This window comes from Ursus arctos, unplaced genomic scaffold, assembly GCF_023065955.2.
Source record: "Ursus arctos isolate Adak ecotype North America unplaced genomic scaffold, UrsArc2.0 scaffold_8, whole genome shotgun sequence".
NCBI lineage: Eukaryota > Metazoa > Chordata > Mammalia > Carnivora > Ursidae > Ursus > Ursus arctos.
Genome location: NW_026623100.1, coordinates 10,991,192 through 11,011,659, shown reverse-complemented (window position 1 = coordinate 11,011,659; position 20,468 = coordinate 10,991,192). Strand labels below are relative to the sequence as shown.

Here is a 20,468-nt window from a genome sequence, read left to right as displayed (position 1 = left end):
TAAAACGTCTGCTAGGGATTGCGTGCACCTGCATCATGGGAAAAGCGCTCAACATGGGGGCAAACGGCCGGAGCGTTTCACCGTGGCCGCTCTTCAACGGAACCTTCTTAGGGGACATGTTAGGGCCTCACAAGACCCAGTATATGTGAGGGTGAAAATGGCATCGTCCGATTAAGTCCAGAAGTTCAAGAACTCCTTGCAGGAGACTCAGTCCCGGATAAGAGTGGGGTCTTGCGGGAACCTAGGAGCAGAAGCCAACACGAGAAACTGACCCGCCCGGCTTCGCCGCCTGGGAGACGGACCCAGAGGGGTGGGGCGGCCCGGCCGGGGCTCGCGGAGCGCGCATGCGCGGAGAGGGGGCGGGGCCGGGGCGGGGCTGCGCGCGACCTCCGGAGCAGCGGCGGCGGCGGCAGCGGAGTTCGGGTTGCTACCTGGGCGGCGGGTTCGCAGCCGGCCGGCGCTGGAGGACCAGCACCTAGAGTGGGTCACGGTCCGCGACTTGGTGACTAAGCGGCGGCGCTGCTGCTGCAGGGCTCGGGCGCGCGGCCCGGCGGGACCGAGGACGGCGGGGCAGCAGGGCGCGGGCGCCGCGGGCCGGGGCGCGCCAGGTAGGTGGGCCAGGCTGGGCGTGGGGGCGACGCGGCGGCGGCAAGCAGGCGGGCGCAGGGATGCACCCGGCGGGGCGGGGCGGGGCGCGGCGCGCATCTCTGTACCGGGTGAGCCGGACGGAGACGGCGCCCGCGGTTGTCATGGAAATCGTACAGCCTAGCGGTTTGCCGGCGGTTGCGTCTTCGGAGAACAATCCAAGCCTGGTCGACCCCTAAGCCAGAAGGAGACCCGGGCCGTCTCGCGCTGAGGGGAGTGCGGAGCTGGAGCGGGCGATGGGGAGCCAGGATGCAGGACGTGGCGACCCCGAGGCAACATCTTGGCTCTTGCTTGGATCTAGTGACTCCAGACCCTGAAGGCCTCGCGGTGTCTCGGGTGTAAACATAACCGGGTAAAAATAAGCATGCATTTCAGTGTAGGACATCTGGTCTCCACCCTCTCAACTCTTCCCTTTTCTGCCGGGCCTTAGCCCCCCGACATTTCTGGCATCTTGGCTTTTTGTATATTATTTTTTTCTGGCTGTGCTAGTCAATTAATTGAGGCCTGAGAAATTTGCAGGGATCTGTGACCATCTCTTGAAAAGCCGATCATGAATGTGTAGGCCGTGGAAGATTGAAACACTCAAAATGTCAAAGGTAAATTTATGTCTTTGTGGGCGAAGGGATCGGGAATGGGCTTGCTTTCCATCCCCCTTGTCGCCTGCCCTCTGACATTACATAATGTTGTGTTCCTCCCGCCCCGAGTTCATCCATAATGACAGATCATGAAAATATTCCTCTGGCTGAGAAAGAAGTATAAGCAGTTGTAAAGCCCGTTTTCTTGTCTTTTGCTTTACCACTGAAAGTGTTTGGTTGGGAGGCTGCTTAAGAGTAGAATGCCCACAGGGCTCTAAACCACGGGAATAGGGGGTGGGGTGGCAGTTCGAATGTTGCAGTGAAATTCTGCCTGATTCATCTTGGTTCACAGTGGATTGGGTGGACTGTGGGCAAGCCAGTGGGATTGGGGCCTGAATAGGCTGACTTGGGTGTGAATCCTGGATCTGCCACTTGCTAACTCTGGTTCTCAATGTTCTCAACTCTAAAAGGGGAGAACAGAATGTGCTTTGCCATTTGTTTTGGGGTGTAGATGCTGTTGGCATTGGTAAATGCACATAGAATAGGTTGTCCTAGAATTAAACTTAATTTTTCATTGGTTGAAAACAGGCTTTCTTTAAGAGGTATTTTGATTCTGGATCTAGGTAGGGCCTTTGTTTGGGGGATCTTTGTTAACATGTTTACTCCTGGAAGATTCAATTCATTGATTTCTCTGAAGAAAGATGAATGATGGTGCCCACATGGGGAGGCCATTGTGGTGGTTCTGTTGGAGGGTTGCTGTCAGAAGACCATGATGCTGTCCCAGGGGTGGCTCTTGCTTGTGAATGGAAACCCACAAGGCCTCATTCCCTGTGGTGTCTTGTAAACACACCTCTGTAACAAACAGCCAAAGTTCCTGGCAGGGTGTGCCTGAAGACAGGGCTTAAAGGAAAGGAAGCCAGACAGATGCAGAGAGAAAGGAGGGCTATATTTCTCTGGGGCTCAGCAATAGAATTGGCTCTGCTGAGTTTAGTGGCTGCTTTACTTCTCGGTTTTTCATTAGGCTTATGCCATTTCAGTGTTTATCTGCTTTAGACTTGAAGTCAAGGGAAGACATTATTGTTTATTCCGTTGTTTGGGAAACTGGATATTGTCTTGTATGCTGTTAAACTGAGTATTAGGGTTTTTTTTTTTTTAAGTTGCTTTAAGGAAAGGATGAAATAAAATAATATACACAAGAGCTTGTTGTGAACTGTAAAGCACCAGAGAGATGGGGTGTATATGACTGAGAGAACCACTGACCCTGTAAGTCCCTTTAGCCAGCGGCCTACCTGGGAATATTCTGCTCAGCCAGCAGATCTGTGAATGCACCCGAGGAATGGAACAGAAAGGTGGATGGGACCAGCTGACCCGTGACCCCCACCCCGAAGCATCTCAAGAATCCAGTAAGACGGGGTGGGGGGGGGAGACTTTGGACTGAGGGTGGACCTGGTTACTTATGAAAAACTCCTTTATCGATTGCATATTCCAGCAAAGTTCTCAGCATCATCAGCTACTCATGGTGTCAGGATGCTTTGGTTTTCACTGAGGGAAAAAAGAGTACAAATCTGTAGGGATGAAGGCTTGATTATGTGGTTGCTTCTTTTGTAGAACTTGATTAATGATCTGGTCTTGAGAGATCCTTCAAAACATATTTTTCTAGAGTTCTGGAAGAGAAACTCTGTGAGGAGAGTGTATTCTGGGGAGACCAATATTAACACCATTTTGCTTAAAAGTAAAATGCCATCATGAACTGAATCCCCAGGAATTTACCTATATTTCTGTACACATGCATACCTTGCTCTTTTTAAAATTGTTAAAAAATATTCTTTCAGTTTTACTGAAAAGTTGCAAGAATAATCCAGAGAATTTCCGGTTATCCTTCACCCACATTCTCCAAATGTTCACATTTGCTACGTTTGCTTTATCCTTCTCTCGTATTTGTTCATGGGTCATTACTTTTTTCTGAATTGTTTAATGGTAACCTAGAGACATGATGCCCTTTTACCTCTAAATACTTTATTGTGTACATTTTAAAAACAAGGACATTCTCTTACATAACAACAATATAGTTATTAAAAATCAGGAAATCAAACATTGATAGAACACTATAATTTAATATACAGGTCTTTTTCAGATTTTGCCAGTAGCTGCAATAATGTCCTTTGGAGCAAAAGAAAATCCAAGATTATACATTGTATCAAATTGTCCTGTCTCTTTATTATCCTTTCATCTGGGATAGTTACTGAGTCTTTGTATTTCATGACATTGACATTTTTGAAGACTGCCACCTGTTTTTTTGGATGTCTCCCAATTTGGGTTTGCCTGCAGTTTCCGCATGATTAGATTAAGATTACGTGCTTTCGGCAAGAGGAGCACAGGGGTGAGCCTGCAGCCATCTCAGCGTGCCCAGCAGGAGGCATATGCTGTTGAGTCCCATTCACTGGTCAGGTTAACTTTGATCGCTTGATTAAGGTGATGTCTTCCAGGTTCCCTTACAGAAAAGTTACCATTTTCCCTTTGTAACTAATATGTATCTCTTAGTAAGATTAACCTCAGACTCTGTAAATACACTGTTACTCCCCATACTTTGACTCACTAGTTTTAGAATCCCTTGATGATTCTTAACCTGAACCAGTTATTATGCTGGCTGACAGATGGTGATTTTCTAATTCCATATTTCTTTCTATACTTACCAGTTGGAATTGTACTGAAAGGAAGATTCTTTCTGCCTTGTTTATTCTTTGATTTACACCTCTGCACTCATGAATTCCTGCTTTATGCAATAAATTATAGTTTCTTACTCTCGTTATTCATTTTGTTGCTAAAATTGTCCCAGACTTGGCCTGCAGGAGCCCCTTATGTCCTTTTGACATGTCCTCATCATTCTTGGAGGACTTCTTTACTCCCTGGCACAAAACCTTCAACACTCGGCTTATACTTTCCAGCCCTGGAATTAGCCATTTCTCCGGAGTCTGGTATTTAAAAACCAAGATCTGGATGCTAGGTGTGCTCATTGCTACTGAGGTGTTGCTGCCTCTAGGCCTTTTTAGTGGACATGAGCACTCATTCACACATTACACAAAATTTTCTCTGATTTGCATTTTAAATTTAGTGTTGTGTGCTGGAGATGTATCTGTACTGACATGAAAAGGGTTTTGCTTTTGTTTTGTTCTGTTTTTGCTCTGTATTACAGAGTATGGGTTTATCATTATTTAACTGTCCTTTATCAATGGACATTTAGGTTATTTGCAATTTCCTACTCTAAAAATAGTGGAGAATCTGTGAATCAAATAATTGTTAATACTCACAAATATCTCAGTCTAGATCCCTAGAAGTAGAATTTCTGGGTCAAAGAGTAATTTTAAATGGATAGCCCTGCCAAATTGCCCCCATTTCTAAGAGGCTTTCACTTTGTACTCCTTCCATTAGGATGTGAAACTGCCTGTTTCTTTTTAACTCTGCCAACACTGAGGAGTATAAATCTTGTCAATTTTTGCCAATCTAATGGATAACGAAGGCATTATTATTTTAATTACGTTTCTCAAATTACAAAAATATTAAACACCTGTTCGTGCTCATGTCTACTTTTGCTTGTGTGAATTACCTGTGCATATCCTTTGTCCATTTTTTCTCATTAGGTTATTCTTTATATTACTGCATTGTGAAAGTTACTGGAACTTTAGACTTTATCCTTAGCAGCCTTGGAAGTCTCCTTTAAGCGTGATGCATTTTTCATCCTAGGGGAGAAGGAAACTACCATTTTCTGAGCACCCCTGACATCTCAGGCCCCGGGCCAAGCAAGTGTTCATATGTATCCCCCTGCAAGGTCTTGTGAGAAGGTGAGCTGTGGTATTGAGGAGGAAGCTGGGTGAGGCGTGGTATCCACCTAAGAATGGTTAGAAGAGCTTGAACTGGGATTCAGACCCAAGTCTGTCTGGATTTAGTACCATTTCCATTAAATTTCATATCTTCCTGCACAGGATTTAAAAATAAATACTTTATTATATCAATGTAGGGATGGAAATTAATTACCTGGCGCCCCCAATATCAATAATTTCTATTTCTAGTATTTTGATCTGTAAGTAAGGAACTTTGAGCATACACATCTTTCAAAACCATTTATTTTGTTTCTCTGTTATGGATTCTGGAGCCAAAGTCCCTGTGAGCCTCCAGCAGCTATGTGACCTTGGGCAAGTAGCTTAATCTTTCTGTATCTCGGTTTGCTCATCTGCAACCCCAGAGCCTTGTTGGGGGGGTAAATGAGTTAATACACATCAGGTGCTTGGAACGGCACCTGATTCCTGCCAGCTCAGTCTTGATGATGAGTTCATGTGTGCGGCATGTGCGGGCAGTGTGGAACTTGGAATGAGAGCAGCCTTTTCTCTTCAGGTTTCACCATCCCTTTTGTCATAAGCTGGTGGGAAATGGGGAGTCAGGGCCCCCAAGTGCTGTGTGCTTGTCTCCTCAATATGGTCTCTGCACGTACCTTACTCGTGCTCTATCATGTGCCTGCCAGCCAGCCCTGCCAGCCCCTAGTGTTGGCTCACAGTCGTTAACCTGGGGCAGGTGAGACGCTGCAGCCCTTTCAAAATGGAATCTGAAGGTTCACCCGGTGAAGGCCTTAGAAGCAGGAAGGCTCCAGCTGGGGAGGGTCTATGGTGATGTCCATTCTCTGGTATGGGGTCAGGAAGACAGAGGGGTGTCTTCTGGGAGGGGCTCTCTGGAGGAGGAAAGCATTCAGCTCTTTGCGGCTCCCATCCTGGGATGCTGTCAGAGCCTTTCCCTCCGACATCTGGTAATTCTCCTGGCCTGGGGTTTATGCAGTGCCCTTTCTTTTGCACTTACTAGGTAGAATTCTGAGGTCTCCTGAAATCTTCTGCCTCTCTTCCTGTTCCCCACGCCCCTACCATAGCTCTTGTACAGCTGATATCAGCTGCTGTTTGATAAAATTCATTCACTCCAGGAGGTAGAACTCCTTCCCTTGCCCTGGCTTCCATTTCAAATGGTTCATTCTCTAACCCACTATTTAGAAATTTCAAGAAGGATGACCTAGGTGTGCAAATTCTGGAAGTGTGAAGGAAATACACTTAGGCAAGTATATGTTTCTGGAGAACAGGATCCTTTTAGATAATAGGGATGCCTGGTTCAAGAGTCTCCCTGGATTGTGGGGTGTGTCTGTCGGGGTGCTTTTGGCTGCCAAGTAAACAATAAGGTCATTTATTATCTCACAGAACTGGAGTTCTACTCTATCAACAGTTTTGCAATTTCATCAAGGACCTAGATTCTTCTCCTCTCTACAACCATCACTGCTAGTATCATCCCAGAATCAGCCCCCTCATGATGTTGAGATGGTCCTTATGGTCAGTGGGACTGCGTGTTTCCCCACTCCTGACACCAGCCAGTCCCTAACCACAGCCTCTACCAGCCCTCCCTCTGGTCTGTGGGAGCAGTGAGACCACGTGGTCTCCCCAGGACCCAGGTCAGGAGGCTGTGAGAATGCTGTGTGCTCATTGGCTTCGATGTGTTCCTTCATGTCTGGGCCCCAGACCAGCGGCATCAGCATCCCCTGAGACTTATCAGATGTGCAGGCTTGGGCCCCACCCCAGCCTACTGAATTAGAAACTCTGGGATGGGGCCCACCACTCTGTGTTTTAGCAAGCCCTCCAGGTGATCTGATGCAAGCTCAAGTGTGAGACTTGCTCTTAGTCTAATCAAGACCACCCCCATTCCTCAGCTGAAGATGGGGCTGGCTTTTCCTGAATCCAGAAAGGACTGCTCCCAGAGTAGGAAGAAGGGGGAGTGAGTGTTGGGTGGTCAGCCCATAGTGTAAACACAGGAGTCTGTAGGTGTCTTTGCTCTCCATGCCCCACCTAGCATGTGTCCCAGTTTACTGGCCAGGCTATTTCCCAGCCCCTGTGCCTGCAGCCCCTCCAGCCCCTCTGAGAGTGGCCCACATCCTCCCTGTAGGACTAAAGGAAGCAACATGGTAACCTCCCAGCCCTAGGTTCTGTCTCTGGCCCAGCAGGGATGGGCGTCCAGCCGCTGAGGATCTAGACAGGCCCTTATGACTCACTTTCCAGAACCATTCTGGAAGTAGGTTCTGATGGGTAGGGTTTGCTTACTCTACCACTCTTCGCTCAGTTAGAAAAAACCAGCAGTACATTTAGTAGGGATTTGGGAATGCATAAGGAATTGGCCTGGAGACAGCCTAAGGGACTACTTTCAGTGGCAGTTTATAGCTCTCTCTGGCTCTGCCCAGTGTGACTTGCTTCATCGTTCCCTTTTGCAAGTACAGCTCCAACTTTAAGTGTAGGTGAAGTGAAATAGCCACCTTCATGGTGTAATCTGTGAGCTCAAAACAGCCTGCTGTTCCAGATTTTTCCAGAAACTAGTAAGCAGAGATATTTCTAGATTTTCTTGACTTTCCAAGGCTTTCCAAGGTATTACTAGAGTTTCTTGACTTTTCAGGATTCATCTTAATCCAGGCAGTCTCATACCCTGCTGTCCCACATCAGTACTAACTGCTGAGGAAGGAAGAGCACCCGAGGAGGAGACAGAGTGGGAAGGGTCCAGAACGGTGTTTTTCAAATGGCAGTGGTTCGTGAAATCAATTTGAGATTATAAGCAGCATTTAAACATTTTTTTAAAATAAAATAGAAAATATGCAAATACATGACTTATAGGAAGGGTAGGATTTTTTGGTTAAAACATGTAGTTATTTGCATGTGGTGTGTGTTTGGGTATTGTTACAATGTCAGTGTTTCCTGTTGTGGGTTTTGGCAAAAATGTGTCAAATCTGAAGATTGAGCACAGAGAGGAGGGGGCTACCCTGGCCATGTACACACACACACACACACGCGCGCGCGCGTGCGCGCACACACACACACACACACACACACAGGGCCTTTTCCTGGCTAGAGGGCCTCTGGCCTTCATCTGAACCTTAGGGGTCTGTGACTCGCTGTAGATGGAGAACCGCTGATCTGAAGTGCAAGCAGACTTTTAGCAGCGTGGGCCGGTGGGGATGGAGCTGGAGCCCAGGAAGGCAGCAGGACAAAAGATGTTAGATGTTGTGGTCTTGCTCTGGCTTCTCGCCTCTAGTGTTTGACCACCTGGGCCAGAGCCTCCTGATGATGCTGAGGATCCTTAGCAGGGCTCCTCTGAGCGACGGGGACGCGATGGCAGGGAGTATATGGATTTGTCCGAGGTTTAAAAGTTAACTCTGGATGCCTGACCCATCCTTCTCCTCACAGGGTGGCTCAGCCTGTCTACCTACAGAGAGAGGGTGAGAGAATGAGACAGAGAGATCGGTTGGTATCCAGACCCACCTTGTTTGGAGGCTGGCCCCATCGGATTCCCCTGCAATCCTTTGTGACTTAACAGGAACAGGACACCTTCCAAGTTACCTTTGGTTGCCTTTGGGATGCACGTGTTACACATTAATGCAGGTGTTAGTCTGGTTTGTGTCGCAAAGTAGTAATCTCTTTGGGGTGTCTGTGTCTGGCTTTGAGCGGGACAGATTGGATTATGGAAAGAAAAAGTGCTGGGTATGAACCTCAGTCAACTTTCTCATCTGGGAAATGGGGAAGTGCCTGGCCCACAGGGGGTCGTGAGAGTTAAATAACGTAAGCAGATTTGTGCGCTGCCGTGCTCTGGACCCGTGCCGTTGGGAAGTTATATCTTGCAGGAGACTCAGTATCTTTCCTCTCAATTTTATGGTCTTGATAACTCTGTTTCCCCCCCCCCTTTTTTTTTTGCCCCTATTTTAAAAAATGTGTTCTGTTTTGTCAATATCCTTGAAGTCTTGTCCATGCTTTAGAAAGTTTCTCTGTGGAAGAAAAAGGGGATTTATAATGTTTGAAAATTCTCTAGGATGAGATATCTTAGCTGCTTTCCAGGCTTGCAAACTATTAAGCCACTCATTTTGCCTATATGTTATTGGAAATACATTTTAAAGATTTAAGAATTTTTAAATTGAAGTATAATTAACGAAGTGTTATATTAGTTTCAGGTGTACAACATAATGATTCAGCAGTTCTGTGCATTATTCACTGGTCACCATGTTAAGTGCCATCACCATCTGTTACCAAGCAGTGTTATAACAGTACTTTTAAAGTTTGTGATGTAGTTATCTAAAACTTTCCTTTTGGGGAGAGTTCACTGCCCTACAGTCATTGCCATACCACATTATTAGAATTCTTGAATTACAGCAGAAAAGAGCCTCCTATTAGTTTTTCGTGCCCCCCCCCCCCCCCACCCTTTAGAACTTTAATAATAAAAGTGGCAGGTAAAAACATAAGAAGCTTTTTCCATTATCTTAGGTTGCAGGAAACTTTGTAGTTTTTGAAGTTTAACACACTGTGTATTCCTAAATTTACATTACTCACTACGCTAATGAGTATGTAAAACATTCTTTTGCACTGATGAATTTTCTGTCTCCCTCCATTAAAAGCCTAACCGCCATAAAAAAAAAAAAAATGCATTCAAAAGGCTAGAGTACATCCCTCTCTGACTCCTGCCCAGGGTATCTCTGAGAGGAAATGTTGCAGAAGAAGAAGGTTCTGCGAGGGGACTGCCAGCAAAGGTCAGAGAAGGATGTGGGCAGAGGGGGAACAGGGAAGTGGGAGGGGCCTGGGCTTATAAGTTTTGTGAGGTGGTCACTGACCCAGCTAAGCCTTCTACTGACACTTTTTTTTTTTTTTTTTTGTAAAGCACATAAAAACTCGTGATTGTGTGAAACGGTTGTTGAGTATTTTCACATTTCTTACTCATTGCTTTGGCTGTGTTCTGCATATACAAATGTTAAAATGATTACATAATTGGGTGATAACCTAATGGCTGATAAAAAGCAATAATAGAGCCCAATTAAGATGAGGCTGTGTGCCAAGAAATGTCAAGACAGCCCAGAATCTTCCAAACATTGTTATTCTGGTTCTGAAGAGGAGAGAGTGATGGGTGAGTGGATTGGCCTTAGGGAAACAGCCTGCTGGTAGACAGTGCCCACCCAAGGCAGAAGAGAAGCATACAGTTGGATGTTGCCCCTAACCTGCCAGTGAGTTGGTAAAAATCATGCCTGAATCCAGCCTCTTCCTTCCTCGTTCATCTAGCGAAGGCGAGTCCCTCATTTCTTTCTCCCTTGGCCCGCAATCCAACAATGAAGTGGAGTTGTGATGGTGCCTGAGGGCTGCATGGGTAAAGTTGGCATTGGGTGACACCCACACACATACACAGTATTTAGGGAAGTGGCCTTGGAAATCAGGCTCCTGCCTCTCTCTCACTTTCTGGCTCCCTTCTGCAGTGATTCAGCAGTGGCTTCCTGGAGTCCACGCTCTTAGTGTCAGAGACCCTGCGGTACCCTGGATGTGTCCACGGAGGTCGAAGCTGACTGTGTATCATGCAGACCAAACTCCTCCTGGTCCCGTAGAGTGCCCGGTGCCTTTCTCTGGCTCTTCCACCCTGCACCCCTTCTGAGGCCCTTTGCATATAGTCCCCCTGTACAGCTACAGGTTGTATGTTGACACCCAAAGCCCTGCCATTTTCCATGGACTGATGGAGGCCACTTTACTTCATGATGTTTTCCCCTGATAATTTGTACACAGCTATTCGGATCTGGATTGTCTCTTTCTAGCAGTTGGATATCCTTCCCTGACTTCTCCACCTCCCTCTCTCTGGCCTCCTTTTCCTGTTTTTGACCTATTTTATTTCCTATTATCCACTCCTGACCTTTTACATAAAGGGTGTGTGGATTTAAAGTTATTAGTTAAAGCATAAAGTGATGAAAAAGAATTGACGACAGAGCCTCAAATGGATATGACTGCATGAATGCTGTCCCTCCAGGAAGAGCCCTGAACACATGTCAGGGCTGCTTCCATTGCTGAAAGCTGTCACACTCTTCATTTGTCCATCTTTCTCCTTGAAACACTGCAGAGCCCACGAGAACAGGAACCTGTCTTACTGGATAGTGCAAATCGTCTTGCACGGAGTCGGCAACGTACCAGTGATTGCCTAAGATACGTGGTTCGTGATGATCGTTGTAGGCGCCTTTGAACCGTATGGTATTTTGAATAACTTTACGGGAGGGAGACAGATGTTTGCATTTTGAGTCAACTCGATTATTTAATCATGCCTTAATTAGTCATATATCTCTACCAAGCTAGGAGTTAACCTCATTGGTCAAAGAGAGGAGAAAAGCCAGCAGACGGTTCGTGAAGCAGTGAGAAACCTTTTGCAGGTTGGTTTAGTGGCTCAGAGAGAAGGGGTGCTTCCTGAAACGGCAATGCCGATGTTACACCAGGTCGGTGGTTACGAAGCATCAGGACACCCTGTCAGCCAACACTGCCTCAGCCCCTTCCGTAGCAGAGGGGATTCTTTTTTTTTTTTTTTTTTTTTAAGATTTTATTTATTTATTCGACAGAGATAGAGACAGCCAGCGAGAGAGGGAACACAAGCAGGGGAAGTGGGAGAGGAAGAAGCAGGCTCCCAGCGGAGGAGCCTGACGTGGGGCTCGATCCCATAACGCAGGGATCACGCCCTGAGCCGAAGGCAGACGCTTAACCGCTGTGCCACCCAGGCGCCCCAGCAGAGAGGATTCTAAACCGTCGTGGAACAGACTCCTTCCCAACAGGGTGAGATGCGATATTAGATCCCAGGGCAGTGATCACCGTGTCATTCCTTGGAACTGGGAATCACAGAGTCTGACCAGCATCATAGACCCACAGGTTGGCTGCTTTGTAAATTGTTAAGGATTGTATCCATCTTTATCGTGGCTCCTAGCAGCCCGTGGCTTAGACTGTGAATTGCATTTAATGGACTAACTGTAATGAATAAAACCAGGGGCTGTTTTGCCTCCTAGCCTAGACTTGTCTGCACTACATATGCAAGCCAAGCCGTTAAATGGTTGGGGCAGTAAACAGGAATTTGGTATATTAAAGCTTTTTGAGCTTGCAGCTCAGACAGGCCTAGAAATAGGATTGGTTGCCTTTTTTTTTTTAGGATTATAAATGTTGATTATATTGGAGAGAAACTGTTTTATAAAATAACCCTACAACAAAATGAATCTTATTATGCTTATAAGGTCTAGTGAGAATGTACTCACTCTAACCTGAGCCGAGGGTAAATATGACAGTGCTTTATTTAAAGCATTCCTGACTCCTTCCGGAAAAAGGAGATTGCTAATGAACTTAAGTCTGAAATAGTATCCTTCTTTATCCCTGGCTCGCAGCATTCCGGGATGGTGACATTTTCCACCATTGGATATAAGTAGGGAATGATAAAATTGTTAGGATTAACATTTGGCTGCACAGAATGGGAAACAATCTGAAGGAAAAGAGACTCAGGACAGGCATGTCTTTCTTGCAGTCGGAGCTTGCGTTCTGCCTTCCCTGCAGTGAGGCCCAGAGCCTCCTGTCTAGGGTGGCGGCTAGAGGTGCAGCTTACTGGCCTTCCAGACACCAGGCTGGAGGAAGGCAAACTTCCCGACAACTCCTCAGCAAATTTGTTTGTACATCTTGCTGGCAAGCACCAAGCCCCTGGCCACAGCTAGCTGCAAGGGAGGCAGACAGCCCCGTGCCAACTAAACGTCAGGGTCCTGGGCCCGTTGCAGAGGAGGAAGCAAAGAATAGACATTGGAGGCAACTAGCTGTGTCTTTTCTGCAAGTTGTCTTTTTTGGAAGGTGAGTTTTTATGCTTTTGGGGAAAATGTTGTCAGAATTTTGGGGAAACCTCTGGGGAGGCTATAGGCATGGACAGCTAACTAAAAAGTTGAGAGCTTGAGACCTTTCTGACTTCCACATTGCTTTCATACAAGAGCCTGAAAGAGGTCACTTGATCCCTTTGTTCCTTCATTTCCTCATTTAAAAGACAGAAATGGCAGACAGAGTTCTGCACTAAATTCTCAGGGCCAGTACCGAGGCTTATGTCCCAGAGCTGCTTCCCACCAGTCATCCCTCTGCTGCCTCTGGACCCATAGGTGTGTCCAGAGGAAGGGCTGCCTGGGTGGGGAATTTCAGGCAGCATGTGAGATCCAGGCGAGGGCCTCTGGACAAGACGCTCTGAATGGGAAGGGCGCCTAGATTGGGGGGGGGAGGAGGCCAGGAGGAGGCAGACGAGCTTCTCCCTGCCACAGTCTCCAGGACTGGTTCATCCTTTCCTGCCTTGAATCTGCCACAGACAGGTCCCCTCCCCAAGTGTGGGCAGGGCCAGCCTCACTAGCTGAATTGGGGATAGCCCCGGGTCTGTGTTTCTATCCTGTCTTTTTCTTTCCTTGTCCTGCTTTTCCTTTTAGAATGGTGATCCCAAGTGTCCACTCTCTGTTGGATGAAAGGGATCTAATCAATTTATTCTAGGTGTTAGCAAAATTGAATGTGTTCTTCTTTTTGAGGCATTTGGATTTTAAGAAGGATATATGTGCTGGCAGTTCCTAAACTGGGCCTCTCCAATGGTCAGGTGTCAGACCAAGGAATAGGCATGGTAGGAAAGGTTTGGGCTCTCCTTGGCCTGCCAGCCTTTGGGTATAAGCATTTGTCTGCTGCACACCTGGGTAAAGCTGGCCAGGCCAGCTGTCCTCATCCTCTCCCTTCCACCCCAATCCAGCGCATGAGCTCCACACGTACACCTGTCATGAGTGCTCACACACCACACGTGCTCACATACACCGCTCATGCAGGTACTTACACATCTTTCATGTACACACACACACCCACACACACCCTGGCAAGGCAGTGGCTACAGGAAGTTGAACTCCCCTGAGGAGCCATGCTTTGTTTTCTGTCTGACTAGAATTCCTGGGACTTAGGGGTGTAGACACGCATGTATTCAAGAATTTTTACAGAGGAGCACTCTTTGAATTCATGCCTCTGAAATAAGGAAATTTCTTTTTGTGTTTCCAAAACTAATGATGGAAATTTGCTAATCTGTAGTAATTTTTCCAAGCCTTTAAACAAATTTAACTTCTTATTTTAAAAAGGCAAGGATTATCAGATAGCCCTTTCTCATCTTCTCTAGGCCAGGAGTGGCTGCTGTAGGCAAGGCCTGAGCATAGCATCTTTCCTCAGATCCCAGCAGGAATCATGACTGCCTGAGCTGGTGCTTCTCTTCCAGATGGTTTTGCCATCCAGTTCTTTCTCAGTATGAACGTAGGTTTTTTTGTTTGTTTTCATGTTTGAGAGTGAAATATTTTACTTAAGGGGGTTGTCCATCAAACTCCCTAGAACTCTTCTTCCCCCTCCATGGTTGTGCTGGTCCATGTGTTATGTGGAACTTGCCTTCCCATTCCACAGGTGCCGATCGTGGGTGTCTGGCCTCAGTGAATTAGATGCTGCACTTTTTCAGGGGAAATGAAGACCGTTGGGACACCCTCAGCCTGCAGTATAAATGGAGAAAGTGAGGCCCCGGCCAGGAGGGAAGTGGTTCTGATCTCCAGGTTTCATCTCCCACTGTTAAAGGGGAAAGCACCTTCAAGGGACTATGGTGGGGGAGAAAAGTGCAGACAAGGCCGAAGTTTTTGAAAGCATTGCTGACCGTAGGAAGTGGCCGTCAGCACACGTCATGTGGCTGCTGGCCTGGGAACCCTTGCCAGGGACATAGCAGGCATTTGCGCAGCATCTGAGTTCAAGATGGTGACCGCCACAGGCCTACAGACACCCGAATAAAGTCCTAGGTCAGGATTGTGTAGTACTCAAGCAGTGCTTTGTCCAGTGGGAGTGACGCTCAGTGTGGACAAGACGGACGGTGCTGGTCTGGACTGTCCCAGGGAACGGAGTGACACTGAGTGGACGTGGGTCAGGTGCTCGCCCCTGATGCTGGGAAACTCAGTACTCCACTTGCCTGGCCTGGGTCTTCTGACCACATGCGCCCCCAAGTTGAGTGGTCTGAGAGAGGTGGGTGCGCAGTTCCACTAATGGAGTGTAATTAGGGGGTGTGTGCCAGGCCGCCAAAAGGAAAACGGCATCCAAGTAAGCTAACCTACTCCAGGCACCCTGAAGGGCTGGCACGGGCAGGGCTGAGTGCCTGGCTCACCTGCAGCTCCCCCCGCCCCCGGTTTGGGAGCCCCCTTACCTGTTCCTTCTGGGTGTGTAGCTCCTTGACAGTAAATCCTTAGGGATCCAGAGGAATCACTTAAAATGTTAAATTCTGCTTTACTGCTTTTATGGGGCGGGCATTGTGTCCCACAGTGGCATTCACGTTTGTGAAGATTGTTCTCTGGGGACATGCCCAGTGAACATAACAGATCTAGGGTGTCATAGGACATAAATGTCCTTCAGGGCAGAAACAGTAGCTCAGTTTTCTTTGTCTCTCCAGAGTACCCCACAGTGCCTGGTACAAAATAGGTGTATAGTCAATGTTCTTCGAGTAAATGAATGGACAAAGCTACCGTTTCATTGTCGAAAGTGCAAGAAAAACCTCAGCCTTCCCTGGGAGGACAGCCCATTTCCCAGAGGTCAGGTTGGGGTTCAGTCTCACTTAGGAGAGGGAAGTGAGACCAGAGCTCATAGCACAGCTATAGCACCAGTCGGTTCTCAGGGTGAAAGCAAAACTGACAACTTGTGCCCCTATGCTTGATATGTCCTCTCTGTGCCCTGGCATTTGTGTCCTCTGCACACATTTGTGCCCTCTGTAAGCTAGCTGGCTGGAACCTAGCCGGCATTTCTGCCGCTCTGGGAGGAAGGTGCCACACCTTGTTAGGGCTTGGTCATCTTGGATTTTTTTCTCTCTAAATGTAATCAGCCTTTTTCCATATGCACGGGGTTCTAAGTGTGATATCATAGGAACTAAAAGAGAAGCCCGGTAGGATGGGGTGCACAGGGAGGATGGCCTCCTCCTCTCTTGGGTCTTGGGGACATCATAGGACTTCATGGAGAGTTATGTGTCAGGGGTGGGGGTGATAGCTTGAGCTGGGGGTTTCAAAAGAGAAGTGTGGGGAGGACTGGGATAACGCATCAGGAAGGGGGCTCAGGAGAGGTAGGGTCAGCTTGAGGGGCTCGAGGTCTGTCAGGCCCTTTTCAAGTTTGGGATTTCATCCCGCTCAGGAGCCTTTTCAGACTTTTTAAAAGCTTTTTAGTCCGTTTTGCCTATATCATTATTTTAAATGACAAAAGCGATTTTTAGGGGTTTGAGGAGACCCTTTCTTAAATGGTAATTGTTCTTGTAACCATACCTGTGCTCTGACCAGGTTTGTGGGCCAAGAGGGGCTCCCTCCTTCCCATTCCGTGGCGTGGGCATCACAGCTCATGGAACTCAGATGCAAGGCCCCAGAGTCCACCGTGGTGGCCGGGGAGCCATGTCTGTGAAATGATGGAAATGAAACAGGACCAGGGAAGGATATTCTAGGCCACCTGTGAAGACTGGGCTGGCTGTGAAGAAAAGAAAGTGTTGCAGTATGAAGAACCCCAGAAATATGGGTTTCTGGAAACAAATATTATGTGTCTCGGGGTCCTCTCCCTGCAGTGAAACAGCTTCGGTTGGCCCCACCTCCTCCAGATACGTGCTCTTCCTATGACCTTGTGGGGTCTCCACATGGGGTGCAGTGTAGACATAAAACATAGTCAAGCCTGTTGGCCAGCGGCTGAGGGAGGGGGTTGGTAGTGAGAGATGATGGGGACAGGGCTTGTGGTCGTGCTAAAACATGCTCCTCCTTTAAGAGTTTGTGATTCCGGGACTGCGAGCATAAGCGTCGCCACGCCATGTGATGTGGGTGTAGTCAGGGAGAAAAACATGGCAGAAGAGCAAGGCTGGAGAAGAGGGAGATGGAGGCCAGAGTGCAAGGGACGCTGGCAGGGGCGAGGCGGTGGAGACCCTTGCCAGCAGCAAGTGCAGCCTTGTCGATTTCCGCACCTGCTGGGGTGACACTGACCCAGAGAAGCACCCCTTTGAATCCTCTCCCTTCTTATTAGTGGCTGTACACTAATGTGACGTGGTGGGAGTCCTCAAAACCTGCCTGTCCTCAGGTTCATTGGACATGTTTGATAACATTTTATGTTTTACAATAGGCATACCTGTTCATGGTTTAAAATTAGAAGCTATAGCAGGGATATATGGAAAAGTCTGCCTCCTACCACAGCCGCCCAGATTCCCTCCCTAGAGACACCAATGCCACGTGCTTTTGTGTATTCTTCCCAAGTTACTGTGTATATGCCAGCAGATGTTATGTATGCACACATTAAACACTTTTTTCCTGCCCACGGTATCACGTTCCCTGTCGCTGTCCCCCTCCCCCTCTCCCCTTACTCTATCTTGGTACTGTGCTGTAGATTCTTCAACCAGCGCTCTCTTGAGCATGGTGGTCCCTTCCCAGCCTGCGCTGGGACTGACATGTTAGTTCTCTCAAAGAGGCTGCCCCTCTGCCCCCCACCCATCTAAGGTATGGATTGAATATCGTCCTGGCTGGAAGGCGAGCATGGGGTTTTGTGACATTTGGAAGTTCCTCCCCATTGACTGCAATTCTTATCTGGATTGTAACTTTTTCTTTGGGGGAGTGGAGGGCAGCTAATGGTTAGATGTTATTTCTAAGATACGCTTCTTTAAAATATTACCTTTAGTTACACACAGACCTTTTAAACCAACCCATAGCACCCTGAATGAGGTTTGTCAAGGCCACCTGTGACCCCAACTTTAAGAACGGTGGCTCCAAGGGGCTTTGCAGGGCCCACCACAGGTCCGAGCTAGGTGCTGCCGATGGTTCCAGTCTCTGACAGCCAGGACCGGGAAAGCACAGTGCTTATGGAACAGAGCAGACTTGGAGATCTGACGGTCTGGCTGGGGCTGATGCTGGCCGTTCCCACCCAGCATATCAGCTGCTCCCACCACCACGCATTGCACGCAGGAGGGAAGGGAGCAGCCTGGACATGGGCATTGTATATACGTCTTGGAGTCATGTTGGATGGGCCTTGTGAGCTTCCAAATCTGGGAGGCAGCTGGTACTTTACCACGGTGGAGCAGGCGTGCAGTTACTTCACATGGCCGCATTGTACAGGCAGAGGACGCCCTACCTTTGGGCCTGGGGGGCAGTGGTGGGCTCCTCCAGCAAGCCTGCCTGTTAGCATTCGCTTCTATAAGGGACTTCAGGCACTGGCGAAGTGACTGTTGCCACACTGGCCCTGGGAATGCTCCAGAGAACAGGACTTGAGGGTAGCCCACCTCCACAGGGTTCATAGGTATGTGTCTGTGAGGCTGCTTACCAGCCCCTGTGCAGGATTCAGCAGGACACATCCCAGCCGTGAGGCCTCTGTTGAGGGGAGCCAAGGGCTGGCAGATATTAGACCTTAGCCGCCGGGGTCTGCTGCGTGCAGTGCCCATGGCCAAGGAGCACAGAGGTGGCTCTTTCTTCTGGCCACGGCTCAGTCTTCTTTCTGCGCCGTTAGTGGCTGTCAGCTAACTCAGGGCACCAGTCTCTCTCTGCTGGGTAAACCCAGCTATTGCAAAAGGTCAGAGGAGAAAGGGAGCCAAGAAGGCAGCTCCGGGGCCAGCAGATGACTGCTTTCAGGAAGTGAACAGGCTTCTTCTTTTTGTTCATATTTTCTCTAAAATACTCTTGAGGTTTTGGAGCTCCGCCCTGAGCCCTTTGTAGCTAAGGGCTGCTTGGCCTGGTGGAAGGGATGGTCTTCAAATCTTGTGCAGGCCCGAGTCAAAGGGGCAGGGTCCTGGGGCAGCACAATCCTGACTCTGAAACTGAAAGAGGGCAGAGGGGAGGCAGAAGAGCCATCAGGATCGTGCTGCCGCCTCCACACAGAGCCCAGGAGGAGGCCACTGACAGTGGAGGAAGTGGACTTATTGCACACTGTGCGTTTCGACATTGGGACTCAACCCTCAAGAAGGAAAACCAAGTGTGGGGGTGCATGGTGCCAGGGCTGAAGAGATGAAAAGGAGGGGTCAGAGGGCCAAACGGTAACCACCGTTTTGCTTGCCCGGCTGGCCCTTCTCTGGGCTGGCCCTGGCAGGGTAGAGTTCGCTGTTCACACCATCAGGGCCTGTGGCTGGAACAAGTTCTCCTGCTGTGTTCATTCAAGGTAAGGGGGTCCTGATGACCGCTCCTGACACCTAAGGCCAGGAGGGTCTAGTCTGTGAGACATCAGCAAAGCTTGCCCTGTGAATATCTGAGTTAATTGTACTGGGTGTTTAGGACAAAGTGCCTGTGGCGATGTTGTACTTATATGGGAGGGGCAAAGAGTCCTTGCATAGCCTGGGAAACTCCGCTGGGGGGTTGTGGGGGTGCAATCGAGAAGCGAGAAGCGGTGACTATGAAGGACTTTTTAAAAATGTAAGCAGGATAATTGCAGCCTAGGGCTGTAGCTCTTCACAGCACTTGTGAAGACCAGCTGGTGGTCTGGGGAGGGTGGCAGGGACCATCCTTCACTGTTTGAGATTGCTTCCATTCCTACTGTGCCAGGCACCTTGCCGATTGCTTCACAGGCCCCTCATTTAATCCCCATATTAGTGTTCCCTAGGGCTGCTCTAGCAAGTTCTTACAGACTCAGTGGCTTAAACCAACCGAAGTGTTTGCTCTCACAGTTCTGGAGGCTAGCAGTCTCAAATCAGTGTCCCAGGGTCCACGGCAGGGGTTCAGCAGTGGCCGCTGGCATTCCTTGGCTCATGTCCCTCTACCCCCATCTTCAGTGCCAGCTGTATAGTATCTTCTCTGTGACTTCTTCTTTCTACTTCTGTCACATGGCCTTCTTCTGTCTGAAATCTCCCTTAGCCTCCGTCTGTAAGGGCATTTAGGATTGGAATTAGGGCCCACCCGTGTAATCCAGGATAGTCTGCCTATATCAAGATCTTTAGTTAATCACATCTGCGAAATCTGTGCCATATAGATAACATTCACAGGCTCCAGGGATTAGAAGGTGGACATCCGCATTACTTGCCCTCCTATGGGCTGTGCGGTGGTGTCCCGCAGTAGCCTTCAGAGGACATTCACGGATGTAGGAGCAAGCCAAGGCTTGGAGAGGCTGAGCAGCTCTTGGTGGCTGTGGTTCTTTCTTCTCTCTGACTCTGCAGTATGGTCCATTTTCTGATGTTGCTGGAGATGCACTTGATGAACAGATAAGGCCCTGTCACTTTCCTGTGTTGTTACGTTGGTTGTTTGAAAAAAATAAGAGCTTTGGGGTCACGTTCATGGCAAGTTACGTGGCTGTAACTTGTTAGCGACATGTTTGTTGAGTGGATGAATTTGTTTCACCGTGGCCGGATGGCTTTGGGCAGCCTCGTTCTCATCCGTACAACGATGGTAGAACAGCCTGGTGAAAATTACCCAGC

At 48.3% G+C, this 20,468-nt stretch overlaps 1 protein-coding gene across 10 annotated transcripts in view; it reads left to right on the top strand.

The window, feature by feature from the left end:
• Positions 1-376: 376 nt before the first annotated feature.
• Positions 377-20,468, top strand: part of INPP4A (inositol polyphosphate-4-phosphatase type I A) — a 131,630-nt gene continuing 111,538 nt past the window's right edge. For 8 of the 10 annotated variants that reach the window (XM_026487460.4, XM_026487473.4, XM_026487457.4 and 5 more), the window contains exon 1: positions 377-608. The gene's annotated coding sequence lies outside the window, so the exon portion shown is untranslated. Of the gene's footprint in view, positions 609-16,831; positions 19,223-20,468 lie in introns of those variants that run through there. The other 2 variants (XM_044378581.3, XM_048222574.2) reach the window with 2 other exon arrangements.